Raw genomic sequence first — 14,524 nt, forward strand, 5'->3', positions numbered from 1 at the left:
TAGTACCTAGGTTTTCGTAGCCTAGTGTAGATGTTGCACCCGCAGGATTTCCCTTAGGTTGACACCTAATGATGTAGCATCGACTCGAACCTATCACTCAACTCGAATCAAAATCAATTCAATCCAATTTTAAATCAACTCCAAGCGAACTCAAATCAAGCTCGATTTATGATTCGTCGATATCGATCGACTCATTTTCATGTGATTTTTCAATCAAATTGATACATCATTGGGCTCAAATCAATTCACCAATCGGATCAGATCGAATCAAATTCATTCGACTCTAGTTCTTTTTTTTTTTTTTAATAACAATGGCCCCGATTAGCCCGATTTGATTCGTCGCGAGCTAATATCAATTTTCTTTTAAATGGGAAAATTTAATTTGATATTATATTATATATATATTAATCTCAAACGTGAAAATTTGATTATTTTTATTTATATATATCCTAATAACTATATCTTAATAAAAAAATTCAAATCAAAAGATAACTTCTGAAATCCTAAAGCAAGAACTGTATTCCCCACGTCTCTCTCTCTCCTCTCTATACACACAGAACCGAACCTAGCACTCACGAAATTTCTCTCCAGATCACACAAACCATCCAAGCCCTCTCTCACTCAGCGGTTCACAACTCACGATCTCCCTCTCTATTTTTCGGAAGAAAAGCCGCACGAACCCCACGTCTCTCCCATTTTCTTATTTGCACAAGCAAGAAACTGCCATTCGTAAGAAAACCCCCCAGTCCGAACTCCCCCAACCCGTGATTCCTCTATTCGTCTCCTCCCTCACGAGCCATTCACACTCAAAGCCCATCTCCTCTCATACGTATAGTTCGAACCTCATTGTCGCTCTCTCCCTGTCGCGCGTGAGAAGCCGGAGCCGAAATCCCCTTCTCCCCATCTATTTGAATGAACCCTCAACCCCTCTCTCTCGGATCGTGAAAAGATACAGGCGGAAGAAACCCCCCTCAGTCTTTCGCCCATATAGTTCGCATTCAGCCTCCACCGCCCGTCTCCATTTGATTCGCACGCCTCCTCTCAGTTCAGAAGCTCGTCGCCTACCTTGTTTCCCTCTCTTGAACACACGAGAAGCCCAGAACCGGAATCCCCTTCAGCTCATCGTTCCTCCCATTCGCGAACAGCCGACGTCTCCCAGAGCTTTCCTTTATCTTGTCCGATCTCCAATTCTAGAAACCTTAAACACATCTTTCGCTGCTGCGATTTGTCCAATCAAAGGTAACAAAGAGTGGTAAACTTTCTTCTTCTTCTTCTATTTCATTTATATCCATCTCTATGTCTTCTTGAAAGAATGAAAGAGATATGTGCCTTGGTTGTTTTCTTTAAAGGAAATTAAATAAAAAAAAGGATTTTATTTCTTGTTAACCTACGACAAGAGTTGGATCTGCATTTCCTTCCCTTGATATGAGTTTATTTTTATTTTTATGATTCAAATTTCTGTTAGATTTACAAAAGAATATGGATCATTTTTCTCTTAATTAAATAGTTTTGTTCTTAGAACAAATGACTTTTGAGTTGGGGAGTTTAATGGCTGCATCTATGTTATTTCGTATGATTGTATTGTCTTTCTCCTCCTCTAGTTTTTTTTTTTTTTAGAAAAGGGAATCGTAGGAAAGCAGTAATCTGAATTCCAACACAAACTTCATCTAAAATCCTAAAACTACAGTTATTTTTTTTTTATGGCCGATATATTTAATGAATAGATCAATTTTTTTTCAAAAATTTTTTTTTTTGAAAGGATTTTAATATGCTCAATGTTTTGCCGCTCATTCTTGATGTTAGATAATCAGCCTTTCTTTATAGTTATACAAATATATTTTGATATTCTTGTTACTTCGGTATAAAATTTTTGTGCTAACAGTAAAAAAAAATGAACCTCTATGAATATATTCATTGCTCTCATTACAATATGAGTATGGGCATATACATATCTATAAATTTACCACTCTTAAAATAATCACCCCATATCATTAAACTATATCTTAGTAGAGAGATGGAGAAAATAATGAATTCTTAAAAGCATAGTTATCTTTCATATACAAAGAATGTTGATTGGAAGAGAATTTGGAGATCCTTTTCAAACTGTTGTCTTTACTTTGACAATTTATAGTGACAAAGATTTGTATAAAAGTGATTGGCAATATTTGAGTGTATGATTTGAAAATTGAAAAAGGGAGTATTTTTAAAATTAAAGGGATTTAAGTGTGTGTATTTTGGAAAAGTGAAAAGTGGAGATTGTATGTTTTAAATGTAGAAATGTATGTTGGAAATATATTATACTAGAAAGGTGAAAGTAAAGTGTTTTGTTTTGTGAAAGTGTGCATGTTAGAAAGAGTGGTTTGTGTTAGATGGAAATTTGCTAGAAAATGGAAACATTGAATAGCAAAAGCCCTCTCCCTTTATTTCTCTCTCTCTCTTTTCTTCTTCCCCTTTCTTGTTACTTCGGGGTGAATGTTGGAAAAGTTTATAATATGAGTCTAAAAGCGGAATGTTCAAAAGGAGATCAACAGTACCGGAGTTCAAGCTCGAAGAAATGTACGTCTTTTATTTTTAGTAAATTTCAATTATTTTATTATCATTTATTAAAAGTGCTTCTAATTCCCTGCTTCCCTGTTTTTTTGTTTTCTATTTTATTTGCATAAACTACGAGGAATGGTACTGGTCAAGTGGACAAAGGTACAAGGAGCTAATGGTGTCAGTCGTCTCTATCCAGCCGGGTAGAGGTGCTACGGGCGGAACCACCGGGTCATAGCCCCCGGTGACTGTGAGTATTCTAAACTTAGAAAACCTTTAGGGACCCTTTGATGTGGTTTGTGCGAATCCTTCCTTTAGGTCCCTGTAGTAACTTCAATTTTATTAGGCTTACTTTTAATTGCTCTTAGATCCCTAAACCCCTTTTGCATATACGCAAAGTCCTAAGGGTTAGTAAATAACAAAAAATTTCATCCTATATAACAGTAGTGACACTTAAGGACAATAATTAAGGTCTGAGTTTTAGAAAATCTAGACTTAGGGTGTATGCACACTTTAGGATATAAACATATAACATAGAAAACTTAGTGACCAAAGCCCTACATGGGGTCCTGGTTGGATACCCATTGGGTACCCATGCTTTACTTTGACGGGCTTCACCCACCCACACCCACCCATGATGACTTTCGGGATGCCGTACCACCTATACCCACCCACTTTCCATGCTTGTTGAACGCAGTCTACCACTAACCGATGGCATTGAAGCTTGTTGCCCTTTGCTCTAATTGTAAACTTTCAAGCCGCATATTAGAATTTACCGGAGTCGCAGCTAGCATGGTTAAGTGTTGCACACTACATAGTGAGGATTGAAGTAATATAAGATATACGTTGATTAACAATATAAATCGATTTATCCCTCAATGTTGAGTACCCACCCATACCCACCCACAAGGCCATGGGCGTACCCATACCCACTCATACCCATTGGGTATGGGTGGGTACATGGGTGGGTGTGGGTATGGGTACCCAATGCAGGGCTCACTTAGTGACACCTCACTTTAGGATTAGTGAATTTTTTTAAATTAAATTTAATCAATTAGATAACTTTAGTCAATAATCGACTTAGGACATACCAAAACCTCACAGCCTACTGCACACACTTAGATTTGTTTGGGACAACTGACTCTAGTTTTAGGTTAGGCATGTATTTATTTTCTTATTATTGTGTGACGGGCTTTTTCTCTGTTTTCACTACATGTTGGTTGTAAAATTGTTGGTATGTTGGTTTATTTACTTTTACTGCACTCTATGTTATGATTTGATTGACGATTAGATTTCCCATAGGTTAGGAGCGATCTGGATTGTTAATACGATTTTCTGCAGGTGGCCACACTCGTGCAGGGTAGTAAAGGGGGGCTAATTAATTAATAATAAATAAATGCTACAGATGCTTCAGTTGCTTAGCCCTCAAATGAAGAAGAGTGTGGCCAAATGTGGCTTAATAATTTAAATTCAATTGCATATATATATATATATATATATAATCCCATTTCAAAAATTACTTGCGTCATTCTTAGGATTAGAATCCGGGTTTGTTGTCAGGGGTGCCCGTCCACTTTACTTTTCTGCAAATTTTGGGTGTAATATGGACATTAGACATTTGATATTATAATTTTGGATTATTAAATTGATTGTTTACATTGTTTGTGCAGTTGAATTTTTTTAGGACTCTTGCATGCCGTGTTTTGTTTTAGCCTGGATTCGAATCGGAGAGTTTTTTTTCGTAAGGGTATGTATAAAATTTTTCTACTTGTAATTCTAATAAAAACTTTTAGGCTCACATAGTAATTCTAACGATCTAAGAAGTAAGCTCGGGATCACCGAGAGTCAGCATAAGCATATTATTACTTTCTCTTCCTTGTTAGGTACCTCCCCGCCTGCGGGTTCTAGTAAACCACTTGAACTATGAGAGTGCAGTTCTGTCAAGGGGAAGTTGTGCAATCTCTAGGGAAAAATCTATTTTCTAAGCCTAATTTTAAAACTGCTTCATATTCATTTTATGCATTTGAGTCAATTAGCATGCATTGCATTAGATAAAAATTAAAAAGAGTCTAAAATATTAATAGTATTTCTAGACATTTTTCACCCTACATAAGTTGAGGGGCCAATTAGGATCTATCTTAGATGTCGACCCTCAATTATTTAAAACTTAAATAATATCTCAACCCATCTTTCATAAGAGACTGGACACATGGTTTTAAAGCGCCTAGGTGGTTAGCTGGCTCCCCAATCCAGGCCGGGATAAGTCCAGATTTACATTTCATTAGTTAGGTTCGGTTCACTATTTTATAGTACCCAAATTAGATTTTGGTTTTGAGGCAGATTCTTTTTAGATCTTAAGTCCTCCCCCTCTGGAAATATAATCCCAAATTTCTAATAAAATGTCAACTCAAACATAAAATTTTTTTCTTAAAATGTAAAGCCCAACATAGGATAGACTGAGGTTGCCTCTAAGCTTCTCATAATCTGGCTCCTCCTACTTTTCCTCCATTGACTCGCTAATAAATGTTCAATATTGAGTTTTCTCCTTGAAAATCCCTACTTCTGTTTCCTCTTCTTTTACTTTGTAGTCAGAAGAGTATGAAATTACTGCTTTAATCGAGAGTTTTCTAAGGAGTATCTCTCCTAGGATATAATTAGCTATAGGGGCTTGCTCCTATAGGGATTTGAGAACCCCAGATCAAAATAAACCTTTTTTTATTCTTATAAAACAAGGGAAGAATCTTTGGGAATGCATATATCTTTAAAAAAAACTTTATTTTTGATCATAAATATGCTTGTAGGATATTATTATTATCTTTTCAGATAATATAATGTCTTGTTTGTTATATTTAATTTTAGAAATGATGAATTTTATAAAACTCATTCTTGCTTTTGGATGTCTTAAACAATGTTATGTTCGTCTTTTAAGATAATATAATATTCTTTTTGTTATATCTAAATAAAAGAATGGATAAATTTTTTAAAAAACTTATTTTTATTTTTAAACACATTCTTAAGAATTTCATGTTTATCTTTCGAAATGATATGTCATTCTTGGAATTGTGTTTGATTATAGAAATATTAATTTTCAAAACCCTATTTTGATATTGAATCCATTATAGAATATTGTGTCAATCTCTTGAGATTGTATTTTATTCTTAATACAGTATTCGATTACAAAATAGGAGAAAATCAAAATCTGTATGGTGACATAATTTTTCCCACCAGTTTCCAGTCTCAATAACAGCATTAGCCAACTGAATCCTGGCTCCTCGTCCCAGCTGGACGGTCATCGGCGTGTTCTATAGATCCATCTGCATAAATGAAAGGCAAGGGTTAGTAATCAGAATCTGATACATCACCCCGCACTTTCAAAATGCAGAGACTTGCACAGAACACAAAAACACAAATGGACAAAAATCATTAGCATAAGCAAATAATAAAAATAAATTTAAAACCCTGCTGAATGCCAAATGAATCTGTTGAATAATCATTTTGAAAGATTTAATGTCTTGGGTACGAGTTCATATGACTGCTACTATAGCTTATGAATGACTAGCCATAGATGGAAAGAGAAACAATTCCCCAGCGGAGTCGCCAGAAATCTGTGGGCTCCAAAAATTTGGCCCCGGCCTCCGCTCGCTTTTCTTTTCTTCGGCGAGGGAGTTTTAACTGAATAGGTTTCGAGGTAAATTTTGAAAGACAAATGGGTTTATAGATAAGACACTACCCAGAGATTTTGCCCTCATTTGGTGAGGACTTTATGATATGAGTTCTGGTTTCTTATAGGCGCAAGCCCCTATAGTTAATTACTCCTCCCGATCATGAGAGAGAACTTTTGATTAAGGCTAGTCATCAATCAGATATGTAGAAAATACGTGTTATCTGGCATATAGTAGCAGCAATGGGATTAGGTATTTGGAATTTTGGAAAGTGGTTGGTAATTTAAAGATTTTATATTTAAAGTAAAAATTTTACCATCGTGTACTTAAAGCGGATGGTGGGGGAATGGATGATGGACCCGATAAAGATCCTATGGTTCTGTCATCCCGGGCCATCATGGTCCCTGGTCTACTTAGTTAGAGGAGGTAGTCGACCCAACCTGACAGAAGGATCCTTGTCGGCATCCATGGGTTGCTTGATCCATGGGGACCTTGTAGACCGAGGTTGAATGTTTGTCTAAGGGGACAAATTTGAATCTACCTTATCTTACAGAGGGCTTTGTGCCCTATCGATCATATCATATTGATTCATATCTCAAGGATTTAACGCCACTAAGGAGCGTATTGGCTCTGGCCATAACCGCTATCTGTGGTGCCATTTTGCGGCAAAACCACTCGGTTCAGAGAGCCTCGGGTCATAACCGTTTACCTGCAGTACCATTTGGTGGTAAAACCACTGGTTAGAGGACACGTACCACGTCCTTATTGGCAAGAGATTGTTTGAGAATGGATCCTAGTGATATTTTCGACTAGGCATTTGGCTCTTTGTGAGCTAGAGTAGTTTTCATTTTTGTCCACATCGGCAAACTGTTGCGGAGAGTGGATGATTTTTGCTTTATGTGTTTGATGGATTGATTTTTATTTTAAATATCTGGATTTGAATGACTTTGGATTTTGGATAGTTTGGATGGAGCTTTAGATTTGTTTGAAATGGATTTTGAACTTTCTGTGGAGTTTTGGATTTTTGTGGGAATTTAGATTTTTGTGGGTATTTGGGTGGAGCTTTGAATTGTTTGGATATTTATGGGTATTTTGGGTGGAGCTTTGGAGTTTTTGGGTTTTTGGATTTGGACTTTGTGGAGTTTATATTTTCAGGCATTTGGATGGAATTTGAAAGTATTTGTGAACCACTCCGTTTGAGATAACCAATCAATATGGCCATCATCGGGGTGTTTGGGGGTATTTCCATTTGTAGCTTGAACCTTGTCAACTCAGCCAAGCTATTGACTGAGGATCGGGTTTCGTAGGCTTCGTGCATTTATTAGTGAATTCATATTGTTATAGGCCTTGAAGGCCTAATATGAATGTATTAAGACAAATATGATGGTTGCCACAACCGTATATTTGTTTGTTGGTTCGAACCCTGTCGACTTCTATTGACCTGTATAGAAGGATCGGTTTCGAACCTGAATTAACTTGTCAACCCGCGCAGCATCCCTAGATGTCACGTGTGTACCAATAACACGCTCGTCGGGGCCCATGCGGGTTGAGATTGTATTTTCCCCTTTAGTGTACCTATGTGTATACAATTTATAGTGTACGTGCAGGGGTATTTCGAAAGTATTCATAGACGCCTTCTGTCCGCTTGCATGATTGTTGCGGATCCGGTGGCGTGGCATATTAATGTTACAAGGCATTTTCTCATCTTGATGTTGACTCCCCTTTTCTCATTCACCCGGGGTGATATTTCTGAACTTTGGAATCAATGACTGCTGGTTTGGAAAGAAATCTTTTCAAGATCTTTGGTGTAGAGGACTTGTCATTTCTGGTATTTGCATATATCGAAGCTGTTTTCTTCATGAGTATAGGATCAAGAAGAGGCTTTGGAACACCAAGAAGTTTAGTTCTGATTTATTCAAAAAACACTTCTTTTCTTCTTACAGGAGGTGTTCTTTTTCATATATCGAGTTGCCCTTGTACCTGATGTACTTGTGGATCTTGATCACCACTGTCATAGGTGATACCCATACTTGTGCCCATAGTGGTTCGTTGTGCCTACGAGGTACCCACTGTTGTTATCCACAAGTGATTTATGTTTGCTGGCGGAGGACCGTTGTATCTACTACGACCTCCTAGAAGTATTCGTAGGAGAATCATTATTCTTGCATCCTACCCACCTTTCACCAATCTCAGGTGATTTGATGTATTTGCACTTGTTGCATAGACAGATCTTTGACTACAACAAATGGATAATACTCGTACACCTTGCAACTGTTCATTGCTTGTCACAAGTATTGTGCATTGAGTTTGTAGGGACTGTTGTATCTGCTACGACCTCTTGGAAATATTCGTAGGAGAATCATTGTCCTTACATTACACCCACCTTTCACCAATCTCATGTGGTTTTTTTTTTTTTTTTTTTGAATGATTGCATTTTCTTGTAGGGGCAGATCCTTAAATTGCCGATCTCCAATATTGCCATCTCAATCAACAGGCATCTACAAAGGTTGCCGTAGGAGTGTGTATCAAGGTCTTGTAGCGCATTTTGAGTCACTGTTGATCGTACGAATGCTCTTGTAGTTTGAGTTTCCTTGCACATGATTCAGACTTGAATTCATCAAATCTACAAGTCCCACTTAATGTTGTATAGCACGAGTTCAAGTGCGAACTCAGAGTTCAAGTCTTTGGTTCAACTTGATGTCATTTGCTTGTGTTTGATTTGAGTCTGATTTCATATTCAAGACATGGTTGAGTTTCAAATTCTAGTAGTCTTGAAAGTCCAGTCCCTTATCACTTTAGTTAGTCTTTTATTTGCATTCGTTCAAGTATTGGTCCAAGTACAGTTCAGACTCAAAATGAGTCTCTTCTATCCGTCCGAGCCCCCTGCAGTCTGAATCTTGTTCAAGTTCAATGCTCATTTTCATTTGGATTTGATTTTTTTTATTTCATTTTGATTTTCATTCTGATTTAGGTCCCGAGTCCACCGTTCTTGTTCATGTTCAAACGTCCACTTCCCTTTCTCATTTGGTCCAAATTTTTATTCTTTTTTAGTTCAAAACAGGTCCGAGCGTAGCAACATTTCACCAAAAATTTCGGCAGCCTCCCGACGTCTCCCCCGTTGTGGGGAAAACTACGGAAAAACTAGGCCTCCCGCCACGCTAGAGAAAAGAGTGCACGGTAGGTGCCCTCGGAAGAGGACACCGCGACCAAAATTTATTTTATTCCCCACCACGCCAGAGAAAGGCGTGCATGGGTTGTGGGCACCGGTTTAAAGTAAGCAATTTTAGAATTTACCCCGTCTCGTCGTAGGCGTCGCACCGGGTTCCCTTCCCACCACGCTAGAGAAAAGCGTGCATGAGTTGGTTTTCCGGTCCGCCGCTAACGCCGAAATTAGGGTTTTGATTACCCGTCCCGTCGCAAGCACCGCAACGAATTCCCTTCTCACCACGCTAGAGAAAAGCGTGCATAAGTTGGTCGTTCGTTGCGTTGCAAGCACCGGGAACGGGTTCTCGGAGGTTTAGAGTTTAGGAGTGTTATACCTTAGCAATCGTCGGGGTTGGCACACGGATCAAGGGATCACTCGCCTACCTCGTCGTAGGTGTCGCACCGGGTTCCCTCCCACCACGCTAGAGAAAAGCGTGCATGGGTGGTTTGCCGGTCCGACACGAATGCCGAGGAAGGAGAGGGAGGGGAGCAATTATTATTTTCTTTTTTAACATTATAATTAACCGTAATAATTAATATAATTAATTATAACTAATAATAGTTAATTAGAATTAATTAATAATTAATTACTATTTAATGACTAATTAATTACTATTAATCAAAACTAATCATACTTAATTATATTAAATAATAATTAAATTATAATTAATACAAATTAATTAAAATTAACTACTAATTATTATTATTAATTAATAATTATTTGAGGATTACAAGGGATTTAGATTAAATCACATTAAACAGAGAGCTAAACTCTCTGTTTTTCACGAGTTCAGCAGTCATAAAGGGATTTGGCCAAAGAAGAGCGCTGAAAGGAGAAAGTTACTTATACAACCCGCGAGCTCGTGTTGTTGTTTCCTATCGGGGAGAGAAAAGGCGACGGGAGAAGGAGGCGGAGGAGTTTGGACAGAGCTCGGTCGGCAAGGGAAGGAGGTCGGGCGACCGGACTTGAGTAGGTGAGGTCGGCAATGGGAGCTGAGGTTCGGTCGGGTATGCAAATCCTCTCTCTCTCTCTCTCTCTCTCTCGGGATCGGAAGGAGAACGGGCAAGGTTCGGAAGAGGCAGAGGAGAGGGGAGCTCGATCACTGGGTTCAGTCGGGTGAGAGGATTGGCAGGAGGATTTCGGGCAGTAGCGATGGAGTCGATCGCGTGGGAGGAGCGAATGAATCCCGAAGGCTTCGTTTGGTCGTTGTTTTAAAGGCGTCGAAGGGCATCGTTCGATGTTCTGCGAGGGATTTGCGGCAGGTGACTGATTCGGCGCTGTCTCGGCAGGATTTCGTGCAGGATTTCGGGAGATTCGGTCTGCTTCTCGATGCATACGAGGTATGTAATAATAATTTTTTTGTTATTACATAGAGGTTAACATAAGTATTAATATTTAATCTTGTTGTTAAAGGATTTGAGTTAGCAAAGTTCTCAATGCAATATTTAGCATGCTTGTTGATGGAGGATCCAATGACTCATTGACTTGACAAAAATGATTCCGCTAGCATAGTAAAATCCGCCGGAAATACCGATGAAAAACCCTCTTGTATTTATGCCAATTTTTCTGATGATTGGTATTCCGTTGGAAAATTCACCAAAAAAAAAAAATTGTAGTAATTCTAATGATAGTCAAGTGAGGCTAACTTAAGGTTGTTTATCTAGCCAACAAATAAAGTTGTAGTTTGATTAACTTATCCCTAGCATAGCTTCTACAGAAAACGGTTGATTTTTGGTGGAATTTGTCGGAAATTCCAAACCTACACAAAGGCAATCAATCATCCATATTATTTACGCAAATCTATAAAGATATAAAAATTTAATTAACTAACACATTAATAGAAGTCTATCACCACAATAATGCTCATAAGAAATTCAGATTTGTTATCCTAACAAACATTTAAGTGTGTTAGGCTGTGCGGGTATCAACTATTTAAGTTTTAATTTTTAGTTTCTAATTTCTTTTATTTAATATTTGAGGGTTATTTAAGTGCAATTATCAGTGTGTTAAAATTTAATTAAAATTTTATAATTTATGGTTTGACTTGTCTTTTTATATTCATAAGAATAAATTAGAGAAAAGAGTCTATTAATTAAACTAATGACATTATATATTCACTAATAAGTCTTAACACAAAGAAAATGAAATTATTTTATCTGAGAAGATGGAATAAAAGCATAGGTCAATATTTATGATTTTTAATAATTATGGATTTAATTGAGTGTTCAGTGGATTTTTGAATGGTTCATTTTAGATTTAATTATATATCTTTTAATTTTGATTTTAAGCTTGATTTTTAATTTTATATTTATTTCATTCTTAATAATCTTTTAAGTCATTTAATTTTAATGTTTTACCTTTTTTACTTGGCTTAGCATCTTAAAAGTTTATTTAAAAATAATATTTTAAATTTAAGTTTTCTTGACTTGATATAGGTTATTGTTCGATATAATATTTTGAGTTCACTCAGATTTATTTCATATTTTTAATTTTTTTTTCTTTTTTTTTAATAAAATTTCTAATGTCTAGGTCATGTAAGAAATTTATTTAATCAGAGGATGAAAATAAAATATTTATTTAAATATTAGTGTAGTTTATTATTTCTTATATTTTTATACATCTATATAAATCAATTTGGAATTTTTTTTTTTTTGATTTTTTAATGAATTTTCTAATATTTGAAATACCTATTATTCTATTAGCCATTTTATATTTAACATCCTCTTCGCTGTTGTTTTTTTTTTTTTTCTTCTTCTTTTTAACTTTAATTTTTTTTGGATTTTGATTGTTTAGGCTTCATTTAGATTTGATTTAACTTTATTTTACGCTAGATTTTTCTTCTACTACCTTAATTAGAGTTTGATAAATGTTGTTTAATTCATGTATGGATAATTTCATTTTTGTTAAATTTTCCTGAATAAGTTTGATTGTAATGTTTAAATTATATCCAAATTTTCATTTGAAATTCATGTTTGATTTTGCTATTTCAGTTTTTTTAGAATTATTTTAATGCGACTATCAAGTTTTACTTTCATTGAACACTTATTGATCATATGTTTTAAGTAAATGTAAATGTAAATACTAAGATTTAATTTTTAAATATGTAAATAAGATGGTTAAAGTGTTATATTTGATCTTTTATTGCACCACTAAGATATAGATGATCACTGCTCTTATTTCAACACATAAAATTTTTACTTTATGATACATATAAAATATTCATATTTGATAATAGTTCCATCTTATACTCCCATTTGTTATTTTTTATTAAAACTTAAAAGGTTCCTCTTAAAGACTAAGCAGAAATGAAAGAATTAGGACTATACGGATGCTTCATAATCACCATAAGATATATATACAAAATCAGCCATTAATTCAAGAAAGTTTGATAGCCTTAGCTATAGTTGTTTTGTCTTGTTGAAGCCCACACCTTATAATTCTGCCAGTAATCTTAAGTTTTGTTCTTAAGATGTTTTAATGCTTGACATCACACTGTAATTTTGCTCATAATTTAAAATTTCTTGATACTTGTTTAAATTTAGAACTAATTTCAAATTAACTCTATAAATTTTGATCAGTGAGTTATGAGTAATCATTTTGATAATGCTATTATATTTATCACTTTTTAGTTTAAATTTTATTCTTGATGGATAGATCTAACTTCATGAATGAAAGATATGATTGGTTTAGTTATTCAATATATATCAAAGGTATTATCTATAGAATTTTTGGCAAAAAGTTTCTAAAAAAAATTCTCTGTAATTAGTTAATCAGACAAAATTTCTAGCTTAATTTTTGATGAAATAATCCATTTGAATTGCTGGCGGAAAGAGCCCTGCTTCCTCCCAAACTCATTCCCTTTTGCCATTCCATATTTTTCTCTCTCTTGAACATAGCTCTCTGCCACTTCGTCCCTCATCGCAATTCAAGAAATCTCATGATAACCATACTATTCTATCCCTCATCGCAGTTTAAGAATTCTCACACTAATTGCTTCATCTGTCTGCTTTCGCTTCAATTTTTTGAAACTACGAGATGCACCAAGAGCGGGTGAATTGAAAATTTATTACAAAAAAAAGACAACCCTAAACAAGAGTTCTACTTTTTTGTGTGTTTTTAAATTTTAAATAAGAAAATTAAATTGATGTAGAAGTGAATACTTAAAACACAATTGCAACAATATGTAGTGAAATTTTAACTTTCTCAATCACATAATTAGAATATGATTTCCACCAAGCAATTTTAATGAAAGTAAAATGCAAAACGTAAATAAAGTGTAGTAAGGGAAAAATCACACCAAAGAATTTATAGTGGTTTGGTCACTTGACCTACGTCCACTCCCCAGAGTCCTCTACTTTGAGAATTTTACAACTAAACAGTAATTCTCCTTTTGCCCCCACAGCAAGGCGTAGAATCCTTTATAAACCTCACTATCACCTTCTCGACATGGTGGAGTACCAAATGCTATGTCACCCTCTCGGTGATGGCAGCAAACCTTCTTATTTTTCTCCCTCCTGGAGAAGGCAGAGTACCTTAGAGGGCATGGACCTTGAAGGATCTCCCCCTTAGAAAACTTCCCACAAGATCTTCTCAAGCCACAGGAGGAGCAATGTGCAGCATGTTAGGAGCAACCGTGTGATCTCCTTCACACTCCTTCCTCATAAAGCCCACCTTCTCCTTCCTCCCATAAACCCCAAAATCTTCTCAAGAGCTCTCTCTTAGGAAATCCCCTTCTAGTCACATTCCTCTTTCACACATTTTCTCAAAAAGGCAGAAGTTTAAATATTTAAATCAGGCTCCAAGAAACCTTAAATTTCCAATATAGTCGTTTCTATTCATATAGTACGATCCAAGATCATACAGTACGATCAGTTCAAAATAGCCTTTGTCCTGGTACGAAGGAGTACGAACATGAAATTTTTTTAAATAAAATTGTACTGTACGATTTAACATCATCCAGTATGATAAGTTAAATTCCTTCTGTTCATATAGGATGAATGCTGGAATGACCAAAACTTATCACTAAACATCATATGGTACAATCTACTTTTTACAGTTTGATATGTTAAAAGCCTCAAGTCGTCTGATGTGATGTTCACATCATCCAGTATGATTAGTTCAA

At 35.8% G+C, this 14,524-nt stretch overlaps 1 long non-coding RNA gene across 1 annotated transcript in view; it reads left to right on the forward strand.

The window, feature by feature from the left end:
- LOC114580832 overlaps positions 1-5,944 on the forward strand; it is a 16,853-nt gene extending 10,909 nt beyond the window's left edge. The window contains exon 3 of the long non-coding RNA XR_003702428.1: positions 5,764-5,944. This is a non-coding gene — a long non-coding RNA (uncharacterized LOC114580832). The remainder of the gene's footprint in view (positions 1-5,763) is intronic.
- Positions 5,945-14,524: the final 8,580 nt, after the last annotated feature.

This window comes from Dendrobium catenatum, unplaced genomic scaffold, assembly GCF_001605985.2.
Source record: "Dendrobium catenatum unplaced genomic scaffold, ASM160598v2 fragScaff_scaffold_1338, whole genome shotgun sequence".
In the NCBI taxonomy this organism is placed as follows: domain Eukaryota; kingdom Viridiplantae; phylum Streptophyta; class Magnoliopsida; order Asparagales; family Orchidaceae; genus Dendrobium; species Dendrobium catenatum.